Below are 21,691 nucleotides of genomic sequence, written 5' to 3'. Positions count from 1 at the left end.
ACCCCTGGTCTTTCTGTGACCCCGAGGGTCCTGAGACCACACTGTCCCGCAAGGGTTCCACCCCCCGCTTAGCCACCGGAGTGACGTCCCTCAGTGGAGAAGACTTCTAAAAGTTCCGATTTTGTGCTCAGCGGCTCTATCACTTGCCAGAAGTGGCCGACGGAGGCCCCTCCCCCGCCGTCTATCCTCCCAAACATCGCCTGGGATTCACCTCTCCGCACGTCCTACCTTCCAGAAAGTGGTCGCTTTTCTGTTCAGAGAGTTATAGCTCTTCTTTTCTTCGATCTCCTGTTGAGTTCACAGGTGTTCAGAATGGTTTGATCCCTATCCGGCTGAATTCCCGAGAGGAGACAAAATCCAGGTCTCCTACTCCTCCGCCATCTTGCTCCACCCCCCTCTCATTATTTCCTTACTTGAAATCCTTCTGTTGCTTAGCTCCCATCTAAGGACATTGGTCGAAAGCCCAATTGACTCTATTTATGATTGATGTTCATAGTTCTATCAAAATGTTTTTCACTATTAGTATGTACTGACTGAGCTGCTACAATATTTTTTAAAGGAAAGTATAAGAAGAAGACAAACTGTCTTGCTCTCCTTCTAAGTCTCACTATTTTTCATCCTTTGGAAGGCCAATGCACTACTTAGAGATATTGTCCGTTTTAAAAATAGCCATCATTTTGAAGGCTAACTCCTGGGATCACAGCTAACATGCAAATATTCCCATTTAATATACAGGAGCAGGGATAAAAAAAGGAATCATTAATGAGCCAATGAGACTATTTGCTGGCACAGTAGTGAAGAAGGTGTATTAGTTTGCTAGGCTTCTATATCAAAGAACCACTGACTGGGGGGCTTAAACAACAGACATTTATTTCTTGTATTTTTGGAGACTGTAAGTTAGACATCAAGGAATTGGTAGGGTTGCTTCCTTCCATGAGCTGTCACAGGAGAATCTGTTCCATGCTACTCTCCTAGTTTCTGGTGGTTTGCTAACAATCTTTGGCATTCCCTGGCTTGTAGACATATCACCCTACATAGTGTTCCCCTTATGTGTGTGTCTTACATCCTATTTTCTTCTTTTTATAAGAACACAAGTCATAGTGGACCAGTCTATTGCAGTATGACCTCATGTTAACTAATTGGGTCTGCAGTGGCCCTATTTTCAAATAAGGTCACATTTTGAGATACTGGGGGTTAGGACTTCAACATATGAATTTGATTAGGGGTGAAGGAGACAATTCAACCCTTAACAGATGTGTTGGTTGATTCAGGGAGGAAGCCACATGTACACTCCAAAATAATAAGACCTAAAATGGTGCTGCTTCTGGATTTAATGGGTTTAGGGATTGAATAAAAATCTCAATGTGCATGCCAGCCCTGGCTCCAATTAGGAAAGATAAATCAAAAGTGATCATATGTCTGACACTGAAATATCTGCAAGTTTTTCCAGTAAATAAACAATACAAAGCTCATAAACAAGTGTTAGGAAAGATATTTGTGTTGTTTGTATCAGATTATAAATGATCAAATTAGACTAAAGTCAAATTGCTCTATTTATGTTGGAAAGAGTGGGAAGTTGTAGGACTAACTGTAAAGTTATCAACTCAAGTTGATTTCATTGCTTTGAACAGTCAGATTTTTTCCCTGGTAGTTTCCAAATAAAAGCAATATACTCACCTAGAGGTTGAAGTTTTAAGGGAAGCTAGATGCTACCCACTTGAAAGAGGGTAATTAAGGTGCACCTGGGTGGCTCAGTTGGTTGAGCGTACAACTCTTGATTTCGGCTCAGGTCGTGATCTCAAGGTCATGAAATTGGCCCAGTATCAGGTTCCACACTCAGAGTGGAGTCCGCTTGAGAGTCTCTCTCTGCCTCTGCCCTTCCCCCTGCTTGCACGTGAAATCTCTCTCAAAATAAATAAATAAATAAAATCTCTGAAGAAAAAATTAAAAAAGAGAATAATTAAGGATGTACAAAGTCATTTGAAAGAGGCATTTAAATAGGTATATGATGCTATTAGTGAACACTGAGGGTAATAGTAGTCTAGCTAGTGCCTTCTTGAGCTAGATTAGCTTATTTGGAGATTTTTAATTACAATTTTGTGCTTGTATGTAGATTTGCCTTTAAAGGAGCATAACAGGCAATTATACGTCTCCTTTATCAGCTAATTAAAGTCTCATCTTGGGTTAAGGGTCAACTGCTTCTCCTACTCTTTTAATGTCAAGGTCCAACTGTTGACACCAGTTCATGATGGAACTTTGGAGGCCTCTAAAGGCTATCCATGATCACATTGACACTGTTTGGCCTTTGTTTCTGATGCACATATTGTTAATCCGATCCTGACTTAAAGGTTGTGCCAATAAAATTCCATTGGCTGTTCTTTTTTATTTCATCCCTATATTTACAAACCACCCCCCGTACTTTTAAAAAAGCTAAATAATGGTTCACAAGGCACGTACTTATGTTCCAAGGAAGTGATGCAATTGTTTTTGGCAAAATAATGAAACTTTCAGCATAGTTCTGAAGTTCTCTTTGTATCAACACTTCTTGCTGTGTTTTCAGTTAGAGTGGGAGATCTTGCCAACAACCGGCTGTTACTAATCTGGTTCACAGCTGAATAAATCATTTTCTTGAAACAGTTCCCCATCAAAACCTAATTATAAATGCCTATAATTACCCAGGATATCTGTCTATACACTAATGGTGGTAGGAAATAGAGGAACTGCATTGATATGATCCATTTGACAACACCCACCACGTACTTAATAATCTCACACTTCACATTTCAGACTCTGAAACAATAAAAGAAACTAGCCTTTCTTTAGGGTGGAGATGGCGATCCAAACCTGTAGATGTTCTCCTCTTAGGCAAGGATGGAAACAGAAACTGGAGGTGGCATAAACAGGAAAAGTTTAGTTAAGACCAATCTTAGACTGGGCATTGGGAAATTCCTCTGTCTCTTAGGTTTACATTAGATAGCTGATTATTTGTCTGAAAAATAAATGTATAATTGTGTGTAGAAAGGAGATCAGTGGCCCTAAAATATATTTCTGTAACAATTCCAGTGATGAATGCATGATAAAAGCAAACAGAACTACAAGTCTTTCAAGCAGGAGGTTCTGCTTCGTGAACCAATGACCAATTTCTCATGATATTTTTTTAAAGATTTTATTTATTTGAGAGAGAAAGAGACAGAACGTGAGCACGAGTGGGGGGAGGGGCAGAGGGAGAGGGAGAAGCAGGCTCCCCGCTGAGCAGTGAGCCCTACATGGGGCTCCATCCCAGGACCCTGAGATCATGACCTGAGCCAAAGGCAGATGCCTAACTGAGTGAGCCACCCAGGTGCCCCAATTTCTCATGATATTATCAGAAGTGTTACAAGAAGTTTTTATATCTCTATGTCACTTCTGGGGAAAGAGGACAAGGTCAGGATAACTACAAGTGCTTCCAATCTCTGCTGATAGAACAATATCAGATCGTTCAGAGAAGGAAAATGTCTCTACCACATTTTAGAACTGTTCTTAATAAAGATTTTTCTTCCTCTTCCTTCCTCCCTTCTTCCCTCTGCCTGTCTTCCTTCCTTCCTTCCTTCCTTCCTTCCTTCCTTCCTTCCTTCCTTCCCTCCCTCCCTCCTTCCTTCCTTCCTCTTTACTTCCTTCTTTCTTTCTTTCTTTCTTTCTTTCTTTCTTTCTTTCTTTTCTTTCTTTCTTTCTCTTTCTTTCTTTCTTTCTTTCTTTCTTTCTTTCTTTCTTTCTTCAAATATTTATTAAATTATTGAAATCCACTTGATTGTGTGTTACTTGGGAATAGGAGTTAGAGAATGATGTGAATCTATATAATGCAAAAGGAAAGAAGTAACATTTTTAAAATTTATAATATATAAGTGTTTTATTCACTATCCCATATAACACTCACCACCATCCCACAAGATTATTACTGTAAACTTCTTATTGTAGAGGTGAGAAACTTGAGGCCCATCTCTAGAGTAGGGCTTGATTAACTCACTTTCCCAAGGTCTATAACTTAGATGCTTGAATTCCTATTCAAACCCAGGTTTGCTTGGCTACAGATCTTGTGTTTTCACTGTAACCTTCAAGATGTTTCCAGTGTTTAAGATGGTCTGCAAATAGACAAAATGTTAGAAATTATGTTAGCTACAAGAAAGCAATCATAGTTCCTTAGAGAAATGATGGGATTTAAAAATGTAGCACTCTTCCCCATTTCCTTCTCTCTTCATGTAGGAGAAGGTGAAAATGCTCTGAAGCTGTGGGTCTTTTTTTTACCAAAACACATGGCTGTGCAGGATACCTCACCTCAATTTCATTTTCAATGATATATTTGTAGTTTTTTTTAAACCCTTGTTCTTTTTTCCTTCTCTTTTTATATTTTATAATTTTATTTATAATTTTATAATTTTATTTATAAATTTATTTATAATATTTTATAATTCTTTTTATATTTTATATTTTATAAATGTAGAAAACATAATTTCATCTTCATTCTGTGATAGCATATGCTGTTAAAGTCAAGAGACAGTATTGAATTTCCTTCCCCAGAGGTAGAAGGTCCTGCGCTGGTGAAGGGAAAGAGGGTGGTAGCCTGGAAATCAGAAGTGCTGGTTTGGGATACATGCTCTTCCACCTCCCATCTATGTGAACTTGGTAAATGACTTAAAAGCTTAAAGCTACAGTTCATCATCTGCACCAAAGATCTTAATGCCCTTTTGCAGGATCGCTGTAAGGCTTGATATGAAGACAGTACAGAAAGTGCCTATACATTTTTAAGAGTCATGCAGACACCCCACTCTAGCATGGCCAGTCCTGAGCCCAGGGAATACCCCGCTGAACTATCATGGTACCGACCCCGCCCCCCCACAACCCCACACACTCCGGAGAGCTTCATCAAAGTCCTCTCTAAAGACTAACCAGGAGACCTGTCTGGCTTAGCAGACCTAACAAACTAGAGGCATCCTCTCTGCCATCCTGGGTTCAGGTGAAAGGTATCCCCTTGCCCTTCTCCACCCAAAGGCTCAAAATACCACGTTGGAGCTTTAGTCTTCTAATGTAAGTTAATTCTTACAAAAACACAGCTATTTTAATGAATGATTTAATGAGAGCAGTTTGTGACAGGAGAGTGTGAGGAGGGCAGAGAGCATCAGGCACACAGAAAGAGATAGAGAGGTGTGCTCGTGACTAGGGGGGAGTCTGCAGGGAGACAAGGAGAAGTGAGGGGATAAATGGCAGGTTTTATCCCCCCATTTCTGCAGATTCTTCAGATTCAGTCCTTCCTGCATGGATATATTCTTCTAGATTTTTAGTCTATTTGTTATTACCCTTCTCAAAAATGCCTATTGTCATTGAACATCATCTGTGGTTTGGCGTCCTGCTTGGCACTTGGCAAACTGTCGAGCACACTTACGCTATCGTCTCTTTTTTACAGCTGAGAAAAAGAGGGATCAGAGAGCAGGCAAAGTGCAGAGAATGATGAAAAACAGGTGCATTCGAATGCAGACCTCCTGACCTTCTGTCAACTATACTGTCTGTCATACTTCCCTAATTTGGAAATTTGTATTTCCCTTCACCTAAAGAATGTGAAGGAAACTTTACAAGGCAAGAAAACAACGTTATACAGTAGTGGCAGCCTCAACAACAATAAAACCCCAAATCTTAGTTTCTTAAAACAACAAAAGTTCTTTTGCCTTCACTTAGCTTGCCTGTTGAGAGTTGGGTGTGGAGACTCGGTTGCAGGTCATCCTCATCAGAGACTCAGGCTAACTGAGGCTTCCAACATCGCTGGACCCCGCAGTGGTGGAAGGGAGAGCGGCAGAGCATAGAGCAGCACTCACATACTTCTAGAGCAAGCAGCAGGCTGAGCCAGTCAAAGAGAGTGAGGAAGATAATCCTACTATGTGCCTAGAAAAAGAGGTGGGAGTACTAGTGAACAGCACTAATATGTACCCCAGCATCTCAACAGAAAAGATAGAATAAAAATGAAGAAATTAACTGCAGAAGTACTGAGTTTAGAAAGCAAGGTCCCTTTCAGCTCTTTGTTTGATTCCAAGCCCTGCTTATTTTAAGCCTTTTTCATGTGTTGACTTACTTGCGCGGTGGGAGATTTTCAGCAACTGGCACCATTTTAAATATGAGGAGATACAGGCATATTTTTAGCAAAGCTGAAAAAAACAGGTTGGTCATGGAAATTACCCAGTTTAGATTTAACAGCGTATGGTTCACAATTGCTAGACGTTGTTGCTTTAGTAAGTGGAAAATTTTTCATATGCATGGTGTTAACACAGCTCTGGAAGAAATGCAAGAGTGTTTTAGTATTTTGTGTAGAACAGATGTATCTGGAGTGCTTGTAGAATTTGGTGCCCTTTTCAGATGAAATGAAGCTATGGATCTGTGAACTGATCTGTACACTGTCCAGGTTATTAGTTATGTCCAGCATATTCTTTTTTAAAATTTTTATTTATTTATCTGTTTTAGAGAAAGAGAGAGCATGGGTTGGGGCAGGGGAGACAGAGAGGGAGGGAAAGGGAGAATCTTGAGCAGACTCCAGCCCAGCATGGGGCTTGATCTCACGATCCTGAGATCATGACCCGAGCAGAAACCAAGAGTCCCACGCTTGACCAACTGAGCCACCCAGGTTCCCCGATTAAAGCACATTCTAATTCAAAATCATTAGACTGGTAAAAGCTTCTACTTTTAAGATTCTGTAAAACCTACATTGACCTTGAATTAATAAAGCTAGGAAGTGTGATGCATGTAAAGGTCTTTAAGGAAGGCAGGGTTCATATCCCCATCCTGAAGTTATTTCCTGTAAGATCCTTAGTTACTTTCCTAATTTTTAAGGCTATTTCTCATCTGTTAATGTGGGGCATATTAATAAGTACATGTGGCTAGTACTACCACAAAATATATCTCTACCTCCCAAATATATCTCTATACTGTTCACTACTCTTCATCTCGAATACTCCTAATTCATGCAAAACTCGTCTCTCAGCTAGACCACCACTGATAGCCTCTTAATGATTTTTCCTCTTCTTTTTCCAGCCCAGTCATTACTCGGTAGACATAGGGATATTACTCACCTGAGGACTTTTGCACATGCTATCCCACTTTTTTCCCCTATTTCCTGCATTTTTGCTCTGTTTCTTCTTTTGCTTAATGGCTTAAACACTTTCTCAAAGCAGTCTTTCTTAAGCTTCCTATCTCTGGTTGTTTCCTCTTATTATTTGCTACCTTAGCTCATTTGTTTCCTTCGTAGTGCCTACCCTAATTTATAATTGTTTTCCCTTCTTTGTTTACTTCTTTCTTTCCTGTACTTGAACAAGAGCAGAGACTGGCTTGATCTTGTCCATCCTTGTCTTTACCAAGCACAGAGCCTAGTACATTGCAGGTGCCAAAGAAATGAGTGAAGGTGTGATGGAACGAAGGGGTTGTTGTGAAGAGGAAGTGAGATAATTCAGTGCATCTTTAAGCACCTAGGTGGCGCTCAGTAAATATCAGTATTCTGTCCCTTTTCTTTACCAGGGCTTTCCAATCAATCTACACCTCTTCTTTACATTTCCTTGCTTGAGGTACGCTGATGTGATTCCCTATCACATAGAAACGTCCTAGGAATCTAAACTAAAAGATAAAAATAGTGAAACAGAGGGAACAGAAGAGGTTACTCTTGGCTTTGATACATTTATCTTTTCTACATCTGTGCTTTTGCGGATTATGTACTGACATCTTCACATGACCTTTCCTGTGCCAAATCTGGAGATTTGAATCAGCTAACAAAACAAATTTCTTATTATCTCTTCCTATAGGTTATGCAGTATCTTTGAATTTGTCTTGAGCAGTGGTGTTGCAAAATTATTTGACTATTTTATTGTGATTTCCTCTTATTATTTAAAAAAATGAGTGGAAAATGAAAATATAAATATGCATAAACTGGGAAAGAAAAGGTCAGGGTGAGAATACAATTAAGGCAAAGGTGAAAACAATTAAGCATATAATGGATGGTTAACATTTAGCTCTTTTGGGCATGTTGAAATTAAATTGATTAATAGTGTCTTTATAAATGAAAAGAATAAATTTAAAGAACAGCATGAAGTGCTAGAATTTATTATCAAGTATTATGCCTAAAAGTTTAGGCATAATTATGAAATTTATATCAGTTTCTCTCTGTGGAACAGAATTCCACTCTAATATCCATCTCTTGCATGATTGACTTTCTTATGTATTTTTAGTCTGATTTTGTCTGAAAGTAGCAGATTGCTCGTGGAGCATGCTCCTCCGCACCCCCCCGCCCCGGAAGATGGACAAACCCACTCCCTGAGTTTACTTATGAGGAACTTAGGACTCAGTGAGGTGAAGAAACTAGTCCCACAAGTTGCCTCTGTTCTTCCTCATCAGTTGCCTGAATAAATTTAGAGGCGAGGTCTGCAGGCAAAGAGACCAGTATTTATTTATAAGTAATCCTTCACAGTTTTGAACTAATACTCATTTGTAAATGGTGTCTGTTTTGGGATGGGAAATATTTACCAGTGGACAGCCAACAGTTCTAGATGCACAAGAAGAAAGACCCTTAAGGAGTCTTTTGTTTTGATTTCTTCTTGGTTAATAATCCCTCCATTGGCTAGAGGGTATTTATTTCAGTTTTTTTTTTCTTTTTTAGAAGAAGAATAAAGATCGACTAGTGGAGACCACACCTTGTGTTTCTAAAACAATGTTACTTTAATGAATCAGGTCCAGAAGAATTTTTCTGACTCTCTTACAATCCTGACCTGCTCCTTAACTCTTGCCAAATTGTTCTGGAATATGCCTCTGCACTTTGACACATTTACTCTTTAGATTTGGTGTGTCCTAAGGTCACTGAAGTTGGCCGAGTTCTTAATATTGCTCTGGATTTGCGGAATAAATTTTAGAGTTCTGCCCATATTTCCCAGCATTTAATCCCCCACAAACTTATCCCTATTTTTCTTTCATTACCCACTTCCCTCAAGGCAAATACCATCCTCATTGCACGAGCCTTATTTCAATTTCTCAGCAGCCATATGTGACTAGTGGTTACCTGATAGTACAGAAGGTTCTATTGAACCTGCTCTGGAATAGCCCTATCTTCACTAGACTTCCCACCAGTTTCTTTCAACAGATGACTACCTGATCAACAAATGAGCAGCCCAGATTGGAATGCATCAATGACCACACAACTCAAGCTAAGTCTTAGTACAAATGTCCTTGACATTCTTCTCTTTTCAGTTAATGGTGCATATCGTTGTTTTCCAAACTCTTTCACAAGGCTTACAAAATCCATCATGACCTTTACCATTTGTCTAACTTCATCATTCCTTTCTCTTGAACTGTATTCTTCTCAACTACTTTACTTTACTTTACATTTCTTGACTCCAATTTTAAACTTGCCATTCCTTGTCTGGAATATTCCTCCCTTCTCATCAATGTCTCAAGTACTTTCTGGTGCTGTGGAACACTTTAAAAGGAGGTGCTCAATCCCTTTGGACAACTTAGAAATGTGTGGCTAATTTAATGTTGCTTGACTATTCATATCATTCAACATCAGAAAGCAATTTGGGGCATAGGGAGAATGTGGAACTGCATTTTGTACATGGAAAATTATGAAATGCCAAACTTTTTAAGTGAAGAGGTCTCAACCCTAGGGACTTAAACTGTTCCAAGTGTTTTGTAAGAAACAGACATTTTGTATCTTTATCTGTAGGCGTGTGTGTGTGTGTATGTGTGTGTGTGTGTGTGTAACTCACTCCCATCACTAAAAAATGTTCTCTTGACCCCTATACCCCACACCTGAAGAGACAATGGAGGAGCTCCACGGATAAGGTGCAGATTCAAACTACATTTGAATCTATTCCAATATTTAACTTTAAGACAGTATTTCAGTACTAGCAGAGCCTTTGAGAAACATGCTCTAAACATCCTTGCTTATCTTTTGTGATCTCTAGCTAGAGGAAACCTTTGGGAAGGAGAACCATCCACAGCAAGAGTAGGGTTGTCAGGAGCAGCACAGACACCTGACTCTTACCTGGTTAAGAGCATTTAATGATGAAGCCAAATTATAGCAAAGAATGCCAGAGAGTCGGGAGTACCTGCACTGAAGATGTCCCCTAGTACTAAAATATGTTAGTACTAACATTTGAACTGATATCAAATGTGAGCTTACACCTCACCTACACTGTCTCTTCATTATCTCCCTGTCTCCATGTTTGGGGCACAGAGACCGAGGACAAAAGTTTCTGCAGGAAACATCTTCACTTTACAAGGATCTTTTTCTGGCATGTTTACTCAAGACTGGATAATTTACTTTGAGGCACATGTTTCAGATTGATAAGAAAATGGAAATGAAATTTAGATTCTTAATATACTTATAGTTGCAATACCATCCTGAAAATGCAGTAAATATAACAAAGATTTCACAAATCCCATTCAACAGATCCCAATTTGACCAAGATCAGAATATTCATCTTAATTTTCAGACATTTGAACCAAGAATTCATAATCTTAATTAAGCCAAGAATGTAGACTGACTTGAGAAATCACTCACAATTCAGATTAAATGCCTCTGATCATTTTTCTTTCTCAGTTCATACAAGGTCTGCTTCAGTAAAACATGCTTATCTGTTTCTGTATAATTAAAAAATATCCCATTCAGGAATGAAGTATGTAAAAAAAATAATCAGATACACTAGCTAAACTATTGCATATGAAGTTGTACCAGTTTCCATTCTTGGTGATTAGATCGTGTCCCTCCACTTTCTTTAAATATCACAAAAATGAGTGTAAATTAGTATGCAGCTATTTTCAAATTAATGGTAACATATAAAGCTCCATGTTCAATTTTGCAGGGAGTGTTGGTTTTGCCTAACAGTCATTACTGGCCCCCCAGGCAGTAAAGCATGGCCCAGGCCCTATCTCAGGCATTACAGGAAAACCCTACTATTCCATTACACTCACTATGTCCAGAGCCCCGATGAAATCCACAGTTGTGTCCTCTGGCACTTACAGTATGTTTTGATGACTATGAAATATTTTTAAAAACATTTTGTTTCTTAGGATTCTCAAGCACAATCACCCATCCTAGCAAAACAAAACAAGCCATAGCATGTATAAATATAAATTTTTAGAACATGTATACACAGATAAATAAACACAAGTGTATGCAGTGTAACTGTTTCTAAATGATACCATGTTGCTTCTTTTTTTTTTTTTTTAAAGATTTTTATTTATTCATTTGAGACACAGAGATACAGAGAGAGAGAGAGAAAGCATGAGCAGGGAGAGAGGCAGAGGCAGAGGGAGAAGCAGGCTTCCCGCCGAGCAGGGAGCCCGATGCGGGGCTCGATCCCAGGACCCTGGGATCATGACCCGAGCCGAAGGCAGACGCTTAACCATCTGAGCCACCCAGGCGCCCCATCCATGCTGCTTCTTTTAGTTGCCCGGACTCAACATTGATGTAAGCAATTCACGACCCCATCGGCTTTAATAAGTCTCAGCAATGCAACCTGAAACTCAACAATCCTGTCTCCAGCCGTGTGAGAGACTCTGTTTGTGTATTGTCTAATGCACAAGTTGAGTTATTTTTCTAAGCATATGATGTTCCCCTTTACTTTCAGAAGGCGAGAGAAAATAAATTTGTCAAGCATCTACTTTAGCTTAAACATGGTGCTAGATATATCGACAGATGATATCATGTGCCATTCTAACAATGGCCTTGAGAGTCACAATTCTTATCGTCATTTTTACCAGTGAGGAAACTAAGTCATACGGCAGATAACTGACTTGCCCAAGAACATACTATGGAGGCAAGGAAGCAAACCCAGGTCTGGGACCCGGGAGTTTATTCCTTTTCTAATTTATCATGCTACTTCTGGTCACTGAAACCCTTCTTATGTCGTTACACTTGGAATGAAACCGTCTCAAGGACATACAGGGGCAAATCAATGGATGAAAGTAAAATGTAGCAGGACCTGAAACATAAGACCTGTGACCACGCATACCTGATTCCTGGAGCAAAAATAGTCAGGACCCCAGCCAAGGGCGCTGGGCCTCAGGTCTGGGCCTCAGTCCTAGTGGAAGTAGGAACTTCACACAGGAAAATGAAAGCAGAGACCCAGGTGCCCAGGCTGTGCTGGCCAGATCTCCACGAATGCCCCGAGCCCGTACACATGACATGCGATCTTCAAAAGGTCATTACAGGGTTTTTTCATGCACTTCCGTAAGTCAAGTACTTTATTTATTTATTTTTTTTAAAGATTTTATTTATTTTTTAGAGAGCGAGCGAGAGAGAAACAGCATGAGAGGGGAGAGGGTCAGAGGGAGAAGCAGGCTCTCCGCTGAGCCGGGAGCCCGATGTGGGACTCGATCCCAGGACCCCGGGATCATGACCTGAGCCGAAGGCAGACGCTTAACCATCTGAGCCACCCAGGTGCCCCAAATCAAGTACTTTAAAAGATAAAGATAGCTTTCTGTGAAGAAGGAACTGCTGCTTTGTGATGTCTCTTTTTTTTTTTAATTTATTTTATTCTTATGTTAATCCCCATACATTACATCATTAGTTTTAGATGAAGTGTTACATGATTCATTGTTTGTGCATAACACCTAGTGCTCCATGCAGAATGTGCCCTCTTTAATACCCATCACCAAGCTAACCTCTCCCTCCACCCCCCTCCCCTCTAGAACCCTCAGGTTTTTTTCAGAGTCCATCGTCTCTCATGGTTCGTCTACCCCTCCGATTTCCCCCGCTTCATTCTTCCCCTCCCGCTACCTTCTCTTTTTAATTTAACATGAAGCAAAAGGTAACAATACAGACCTAGACCTGCTCAGTCTCATCAGTAGATGAGAGTGTCAACGCTTTCTAAAAAAACAACACTTTTATGCTAAATCAAGTCAGATTAGGTTGTATAAGATCTGTTGTCCCATGACTCCGAGTCCTTGGAAAGCATCCCAATTTCATCTATTAGAGTCACTCTCTCTGGTTTTCGTATGCATGGGCACACACCTGGTGGGCAGAGATGCAGTCTGAATGAGAGATCAGGCATTTTGTAGTAAAGGCCACATCCCACGCCAAGAGCAAAATCTCTCATGTGCTGCTTTTCACAAAATTGCAAAGCTATAAGGACAACATTAAATGAAGGATCTGCAGCAGGGTGTCGGGGTGCATTTTCAAAAATCAGCTTTTGTGTTTCATTGTTATCAGTCTCTCCAAGTTAGAAGGGGCCATGTTTGATTTGTTTTTCAGCTCAGAAAACATAAAAATTGTGTCATAGAGAGATACAAGAAATAACAGGGAAATTAAGCAAAGACTTTGAAGTCAGGCTTCCTGGGTTTGAATATAATATCAGCCAATAGCGAACTATGTGTCATTTAAGCTCTCTGAGTTTGGGGGTTTTCACCTGCAAAAGTACCTCAAAGAGTTAATGTAAAGGATAAATTAGATAAAGCACCAGGTATATAGTTAGTACTAAAAAATCAGTACTTGTTAATATTCTAGTACTATCTTCATAGTGGTAGAGATTTTAATATTAATCGATATGCAATGCACAATGTTAGTTCCCTTATATATATTATCTGTAATTTGTATAACAACCACAGCCAGAAACCATGACTGGTTTGAACACATTACATTGTGTTCAGTGGATTGGAGAAAAAAGAGTCTAGGTTTGCCTGGGTGGCTCAGTCGGTTAAGCCTGCCTTCAACTCAGGTCATGATCCCAGGGTCCTGGGATGGAGCCCCATGTCAGACACCCTGCTCAGCGGGAAGCCTGCTTCTCCCTCTCCCTCTGCCCCTCTCACCTGCTGTGCTCCCTTTCTCTCTCTCTCTCAAATAAATAAATAAATAATTTTAAAAAAAGAGCCTAGAGACACAGGGATGAATCAAGAGGCTACTAGACTGGTTCAGATGGGGAGTTCTCATGAAGATGGTGGTAGTGAGGAGAAGGAAAAACCACTTAGGATTTGGCATTTGGAGAACAAATGTTGACTGTGATGGCAAGAAATAGCAAGGATTTAAATAATAAGCCTTTTTATTTAATCTCTCTGACTAAAATCCACTGATGATAGAGCACTGACTTGACAGAATATTCAAATGAAGAGGTAAGACTGTAAAAAACATATCCAAAAATGACACACTAGGTAGCATTTGTCTTCTTCATTCAGTACCAGCAGATACTTTTTTGAGCATCTGCTGTATTTCAGATACAGTGTTAGGCATTTGGTCTATATAATAAGACTTGGAATACACAATAAAACTTGACCAACTCAAAGATATGTAGAGAAATTATAGCCAGACTTATCTGGATGTTTTGGTTGTAAATAACAACAACAAAAAGCACCTCAGACTGGTTTTAGAAAAGGACATTTATTGCTGAAATAACTGAAGGGCCTGGGATCTTGGTGCTCAGATGACATATGGACAATCTGGGTTTTTCTGGATTTTTTGCTTTGCCTTCTTCTGCATTGGTTTTATTCACTGGAGTGTTCTCTTTTCATGGTGGCAAGATGACCAGTAAAAGCTCCAGGCTGCCATCTTAACTAGTTAGGCAACTCCAGTAGAAAAAAAAAATTTTTTTTCAACTTCTCACAGCTTCTTAATAGTTCTAGCAAATACTGGTGATGGAGATATTCGCCCGGTGTTTGGATCACATTTCCCTTCTTGAACTAATTACTATGGCCTGGGGTTGGCCCTAATGAACCTTACAGACCTGAAGAAAGGTCTGGAAGTTACTCCAGATAGGATGATTGAAGTGTTATTACCAGAATTCAGAAGAATGAATTGGGTGATCAAAAATTACAAATGTTAATCATACTATCCAATTGATTCAAGCAAGGTTCCCTTTTGTTGCAAGTAACAGAAATCAATCTTAAACTAGCTTAAGCCAAAATGGAATTTGTTATAAAACCTCATGGAATCCAAGAGCAAGGAACGTTATCAGGACCTCACAAGGAACTGAAATGAGGAAACAAAATTAATTGGCATTACACCTGCTTTCCCCATAACCCTCTCTATCTCTCTCTCTACTGATCTATCTCTCTATCTATATTTGTAAGCATGTTTTAGTCTTTATTTTTCTCTACGCAACTTCTGTATTTGGGATATGTCTCATTCTTTGCCAAATGTCTGTTTCTCAGTGCACATGACTATCTCATAATAAACTCCTCTGGAATTTATATCTCCTTGGTTTCAACCACTCAAAAAAGACCAAATACCTTATCTCACTCTCAATTCAAAATTTGTGAAATACAATCTTATTTGTCAGACTTGGATCTGATGACCACTCTGGTCCAACCAAATGTGGTACACAGCCTGGATTAAGCCCACCTCTGTATAAAGGGGTAGCTCTTGGAAAAAAGAAGCTATTGCAATGTGGATAAAATACCAAAAGCAGTCTACTACAACAACGCCACCAACTTTACCGAAAGAAGATCTTGTTCTTGCTCTAAAACTCATCTTCATCTTCTGGACCTTAGTAAATATGTGAAGTGATAATCACACAATAATATAAAAAAATGGCCAGGCAGAGCCTCCAATAAGGAAATCCAGTATCGAAATCAATGCTGCATGTTTGGCAGCCTGGCCGGATATGTTGGGAGGATATACAGCAAGAGAAAACCCCAATAACTACTTATTTACTTACTTACTTACTTACTGGTAAGCTGCAAGTTGCGGAGAAAAAGTTAATCCATTCTAAAGAATGATTATTCACTTCCCACAAATATTCTAACATATCGTCAGGGGTTAATGCAGCAGATCAATGAGGCAAAGTTGCTTTCCTCAAAGATTCACAGAAGAGTTAGGGAGACAGACAAGTAAACCAGTGATTGAAAAATAGCTATGATAAGTGCTCAAAGGGGGTATCTCAGAATGTTCCTGAATTTCAGAGGAACAAACATCCTGCTTCAAGGAGTGTTTGCTAATTTACTAGGGCTGTCATAACAAAATACCGTGGAATGGTTGATTTAAACAAGAGAAATTTACTTTTTCACAGTTCTGGAGGTGAGACTTCCAAGATTAACACGTTGGCAAGTTTGCTTTTTCCTGTGGCCTCTCTCCTTGGCTTGCCAGCAGCCTCCTTCTTGCTGTGTCCTCACGTGGTCTTTTCTTGGTGTAAGTGTATCTGTTTTCTCTCTGTGCGCCCAAATCTCCTCTTCTCGTAAGTACACCAGTCCGATTGGGTTTACCCTAAAGACCTCATTTAACTCTAACTATTTCCGTAAACTCCCTATCTCCAAACACAGTCACATTCTGAGGTACTGAGGATTAGGGCTGCAACTTATGAATTTAGGGGAGGGGGAACACACTTCAGTCCATACCAGAGAGAACGACACACTTTCTGGAGGAGCAATATCTGCTGCAATCTTAAAAGACAAGGTAAGAAAGGGTATGACTCTGCAAACACAAAGGTATAAAAGCAAGAGTGAGCATGACTTATCTATGGAATTTTAAGTAGTTTGGTAAGGGTAAGACTTAGGATACATATGAGAGGTTGGAAATCGGTAAAGATGAAGTTGTACATATAATTAGGGATTGAATTATAAAAGGTATTTTATACTGGGGTATATTGCATGGGGGTGGGGTTAAACTATGGTAACAAATATGCCTCAAAATCTAATACACATTTTTGTATTCAAACACAGCAAAACACAACTAAGATTTATTTCTCCCTCTAATAACAGTCCAGAGTGGGTGTTACAGATCCACTAGGAGCTCTTTTTCACACAGTGGCTCAGGGGCCAGATTGCTTTCATGTTAAGGGTCTAAACTATGTGTCAAGGCTGGGGTGCTATGTCCAGCATTTTCTCTTTAAGGTCTGAACCAGCAAGTAGCATGGTTCACTTGTGCTTTTGCTGAGAACTAGTCATATGACCTCTTCTGGTTGCTGGGTTATGGAGGTTATGATATCATAAGGGAGGTTGCGAGTAAAAGACTTTCATGGACATAATTCCATTATGGAAAACATTTTGTACATAGGAGCTCTGTCAGTCTTGTAAATCATACTAAAGAATCTGGGTTTAGGCTCTCTGCTTCTCCCCGTTTGACAGACACCGCATCTTCTGGTGCAGTGCCAGCTGCATCCCGGAGACCGGATGGTAAAGGTCGGAGGAAACGGATTTGGCCTTATTGGGCATCTGGTCACCAGGACTGCTTTTTAACTCTGGTAAAGTGGATGTTGTCGCCATCAGTGACTCCTTCATTGACCTTAACTACATGGTCTACATGTTCCCGTATGATTCCACTCACGCCAAATTCCACGGCACCGTCAAGGGTGAAAACAGGAAACTTGTCATCAATAGAAAGCCCATCTCCATCTTCCAGGAGCAAGATCCAACCAAAATCAAATGGGGTGATTCTGGTGCTGAGAATGTTATAGAGTCTATTGGGGCTTTCACCACCATAGAGAAGGCTGGGGCTCACATGAAGAGTGGGGCCAGGAGGGTCCTCACCTCTGCCCCTTCTGCTGATGCCCCCATATTTGTAGTGGGTGTGAATCATGAGAAGTATGACAACTCCTTCAAGATATCCAGCAATGCCTCCTGCACCATCAACTGCTGGCCCCTCTAGTCAAGGTCATCCATGACAACTTTGGCATTGTGGAGGGACTCATGGCCACAGGTCATGCCATCACTGCCACCCAGAAGACCTTGGATGGCTCCTCTGAGAAGCTGTGGTGTGATGGCCCAGAGGTGCCCAGAACATCATCCCTGCTTCTACTGGCACTGCCAAGGCTGTAGGCAAGGTAATCTCTGAGCTGAATGGGAAGCTCACTGGCATGGCCTTCCATGATCCTAATCCCAATGTGTCAGTCATGAATCTGACCTGCCGCCTGGAGAAAGTGGTCAAATACAATGACATCAAGAAGGTGGTGAGCAGGCATCAGAGGGCCCCCTCAAAGGCATCCTGAGCTATACTGAAGACCAGATTTTCTCTAACAGTGACTTTAACAGTGACACCTGCTCTTCCACCTTCAATGCTGGGGCTGGCATTGCTCTCGATGACCACTTTGTCAAGCTCATTTCCTGGTATGACTATGAAGAGGGCTACAGCAACCAGGTGGTGGACGTTACAGTCTACATGACCTCCAAGGAGTAAGAGCCCCCTAGACCATGAGCACCAGTGAGAGCAAGAGGAAGAGAGAGGCCCTCAGCTACTAGAGATTTCTTACCCCAACTCATCCTCCAATACACTGAGAATCTCCCGACCTCCAGTTTCCATCCCAGACCCTCTGAAGAAAGGAAGGGGCTGGGGAGCCCTACCTTGTCATGTACCATCAATAAAGTATACTGTATCCAGCCAAAAGAAGAAGAAAAAGAAGAAGAAGAAGAAGAAGAATCATCATCTGGGTTTTATACTGAGAAAGAGGGAATGACTTTGGGAGTTTAAACAGGAATGACATGACTAAATTTTCACTTTATTTTTTATTTATATATTTCTTTTTTCAAGTTTTTAAATTTCAATTTAAAAGTGTAATGCTGGTAGTACCATAAAGAAAGGACTTGTGGGGTAATATTAGAAGCAGATATAATATGAAGGAGGCTATTTTGGCAATTCTGACAAGTGGTTCTGAATTAAGCAGTGCCGGTAGGGGTGGAGAAGATTGGGCAGATTCCAACAATATTTCAGAAATAGATTCACCATGACTCCTGACTGATTTTTTATGAGAGAAGAGAAGGAAAATTCTAGGTATCTTGTGATTTCTGGCTTGAGTGATGAGGAGATCTTGGTAACATTAAACGAGGAGGAATGGGTGTGGGAAAGGCTCAGTCTGAAACATACTGAGTTTGAGACTTCTGCAGGATCTCCAAATGGCAGTATCCAGTGAGTTGTTGTATATATAAATTACACTTATCAGGAGAGAATATGAGGCTTCAAATAGATTTTATATTATTACAGTGATGATGAGAGGTAGTTGAAATTTCATATGAATGGGGTCATCCATAGTAATCATAGATTTATGTAATGACATAAGAATGTTAATTTCCAAATTCCACTTTAAACCAAAAAAGGGTTTTAGGTAAAAAGAAAAGAAAAAGAGTTTAAATAATGTCAAGTTATGAAATCAGTAGGTTATTTATTTCATTAAGTATGTAATGGCAAAAGGAAAACAAGAAGTTCCTGCCAAATGTCAGATTCAAATACTATAAGAAGAGAACCATCATAAAACAGAAAATCATTACAAATAAGAGGGGTGGTTTTCTGAACTTGAGAAGTCTTCATGCATGAGTACTGCCATTATTATATGTACAGTCAATGAAGTACACGTTTAATTAATAACCCTATGTTCTCGTAAGTATCTATCACGTTTGTTGATAAAACTAGAGGTGACCAATTTTATCCTTCCTGGCAAATAACCAGCCCCTTTCTGGAAACACTGAATTATTTATATTTATATTTTCATTAACCTGTTAACTCAAGCATTGTCTCAATGTAATTACTAGTGGATTAAAATGATCATGTGACCCCTGAGTGAGAAATATGAACCAAAGACCCCAATGAAAGACCCTATTAGGTGATTGTTAAAAAAATGCCAAATAAACAACTAAATAATAACCAGATGCTAGAAAATGCTTGAAATTTCTTTAGATGATATTACTAAATTCAGGGAATGAAAATGTAAAATGTTTTTAAAGTATGGCAAAATACTAATATTTCCTTTCAGTTAGGATCATTAGGGTGATTTTTATAAATCATCACCATAATTTTAGTAAGGCTTACTTACAGATTATACTTGAGTTTAAATGTACTGAGAAATTCTACAGTGATTTGACTTTTGCCCTGTCTAATCTGGTGTTCCAGCTCAAGTGTGATGTTTGGGTACTGACTCTTATATTTGATGTGTTACCTTTTTATCCCCTTCTGAGGTCTGATTTCTATTTTTATTTCTATATCACAAAGTGTTTTAAAGAAACCTTTTGCTAAAATGCATCCAGATCCTCCCCTATTCTTTTTAAAGGAGGAAGGATATATATAGTATTTCAAAATAGATATCTGTAATCCAGACTGCAGAGTCTTTTCATTATAGAATTTGAGTTTGGCTCCAAAATGTCAACTTTCATGTCAAAGTTAAAAGCCAATACCTTGAATAAGGGTTAACTCTTAGCCAGTTTTGATAGGAATGAAATAATAGAACTAAATTATTATTTTTAATAATATAAAAGCGAAATTGTACTTGAAATCAAAACTAGCCCATTGTCTTATATGATGCATAAGTATAATAAACAATGATTAACTTTTATGTCTTTAAAAGTGTCCTTCATTTGCATATTTTATATTTAATTAACCATGGAAAATAATAAAGAAACATCATGGATTTCTTTAGTGGACATAGAGAGTCACTAAACTATTTAAATAGGCTTTTTGGGTGATGGGGGTTGACCAACTTCAAATTGAACTGAAGATATCTAAAAGGCAATCTCCAGTACATCCACGTTTGCAAGATCTTCACCTAATTATTCCTTTTGATGTTTTCCAGAAATTTAACTGATCCCTTTTGCATAACATACTGGTTGTGGATTATGTGGCTTAAATTGACATCCACATGCTAAGGACTTCCAAGTCTCTCTCCTATTTGGACTTCCCACCTCTATAACCAACACCTGGCAGGACATCACAGTCAACTTAACCTCACTCATAACCAGCTTCCCAAAGCCTGCTTCTTCCCTGGGGCTCCTCATGCCCTCGCCACCAACCTGGGAATCATCCCGGATGACCTGCCCCTCCTGTCATTATAGTCACATAAGCCAATTCTGCCTCTATTTAATGTCCTCAAATCTGCCCATTTGTCTCTTTCCTCATTGCAGCTAAATTAGTTCAAGCGCCCTTATGTTATGGCTTATTCTAATCTTTCTTGCTGCCCCCAGCCTTGTTGCTCCCACCAACCCTCAGCTTCGCTCACCAAATGTATTCACTGTGTAGCTAAAGTCACCTCTTCTTCACATCATTTCCCCATGCTGCAGCCAGAGAGATATTTCCAAAGCATAGAAATAATCTTGGCACTTTTCTGATTAGAAGTTTTAAGAATTTCTCATTTCTCCCAGAATAATGTACAAACTTACTAGCACCACATACATGATCTTTAAAAATTGGGGCCCCTTATAGCTCTATTCTATTATTTATTTAGTTCCTAAATGTACCAGGCCCCTCTACAGCATTTTGGACTTTGTTGAGTGTTGTCCCCATCTCAAAACCTCCACCCACTGCCTTATCTTCTACTCTCTTTAAGGACTTAGCCTTGATTTTATTTCCCTGGTGAATTTTTCCTGACCAACCAAGGTTGGATTTTATATTCTTCCCATCTATTCCATCAGCACTCTGTTCTTACCCCAACGTTCTACTCCTCACATCATATTTCAATAATTAGTTTATTTATCTCTCTTCATGTACTTCAAGCTCCTTAAAGTCCTCATTGGGAGCAGGAACTGTTCTTTTTTTTTTTTTTTTTTTTAACCAGTGCCTCCACAGTGTCTAGCACTAGCCTTGAAATACAGTAGGCACTTAGTTAATATTCACTGATTGAATAAATGGAAACTAATTAGATGTTCTTTACATAGAAGTGACAGGTGCATACATTTGATCGTTGGCTGTAAACATGATTCTATCCTAGTAAGGATTCCTTTACTGGTTTGTAATTGACACCAAAGTGGGCCCAGGGGAATCTAGGAGCAACAGGAAGTAAAGAAA

General features: G+C 39.5%; 1 protein-coding gene, 1 long non-coding RNA gene and 1 pseudogene across 3 annotated transcripts in view; 2 read left to right on the top strand and 1 right to left on the bottom strand.

The window, feature by feature from the left end:
• The window catches only part of LOC145721292 (uncharacterized), a 433,843-nt gene that overhangs the window by 145,176 nt on the left and 266,976 nt on the right, over positions 1-21,691 (bottom strand). The window lies entirely within an intron of this gene.
• The window catches only part of PTGER3 (prostaglandin E receptor 3), a 177,844-nt gene that overhangs the window by 76,691 nt on the left and 79,462 nt on the right, over positions 1-21,691 (top strand). The window lies entirely within an intron of this gene.
• LOC145721291 (glyceraldehyde-3-phosphate dehydrogenase-like) lies at positions 14,588-20,246 on the top strand (annotated as a pseudogene). Its single transcript, XR_014144914.1, has 2 exons — positions 14,588-16,384; positions 17,056-20,246. The product of XR_014144914.1 is annotated as a glyceraldehyde-3-phosphate dehydrogenase-like (transcript).

Source organism: Leptonychotes weddellii, chromosome 4 (assembly GCF_054177405.1).
Source record: "Leptonychotes weddellii isolate Sample4059 chromosome 4, ASM5417740v2, whole genome shotgun sequence".
Classification (NCBI taxonomy): domain Eukaryota; kingdom Metazoa; phylum Chordata; class Mammalia; order Carnivora; family Phocidae; genus Leptonychotes; species Leptonychotes weddellii.
Note: the sequence above shows the minus strand (reverse complement) of the source record. Positions and strands in the feature narration are given on the sequence as shown.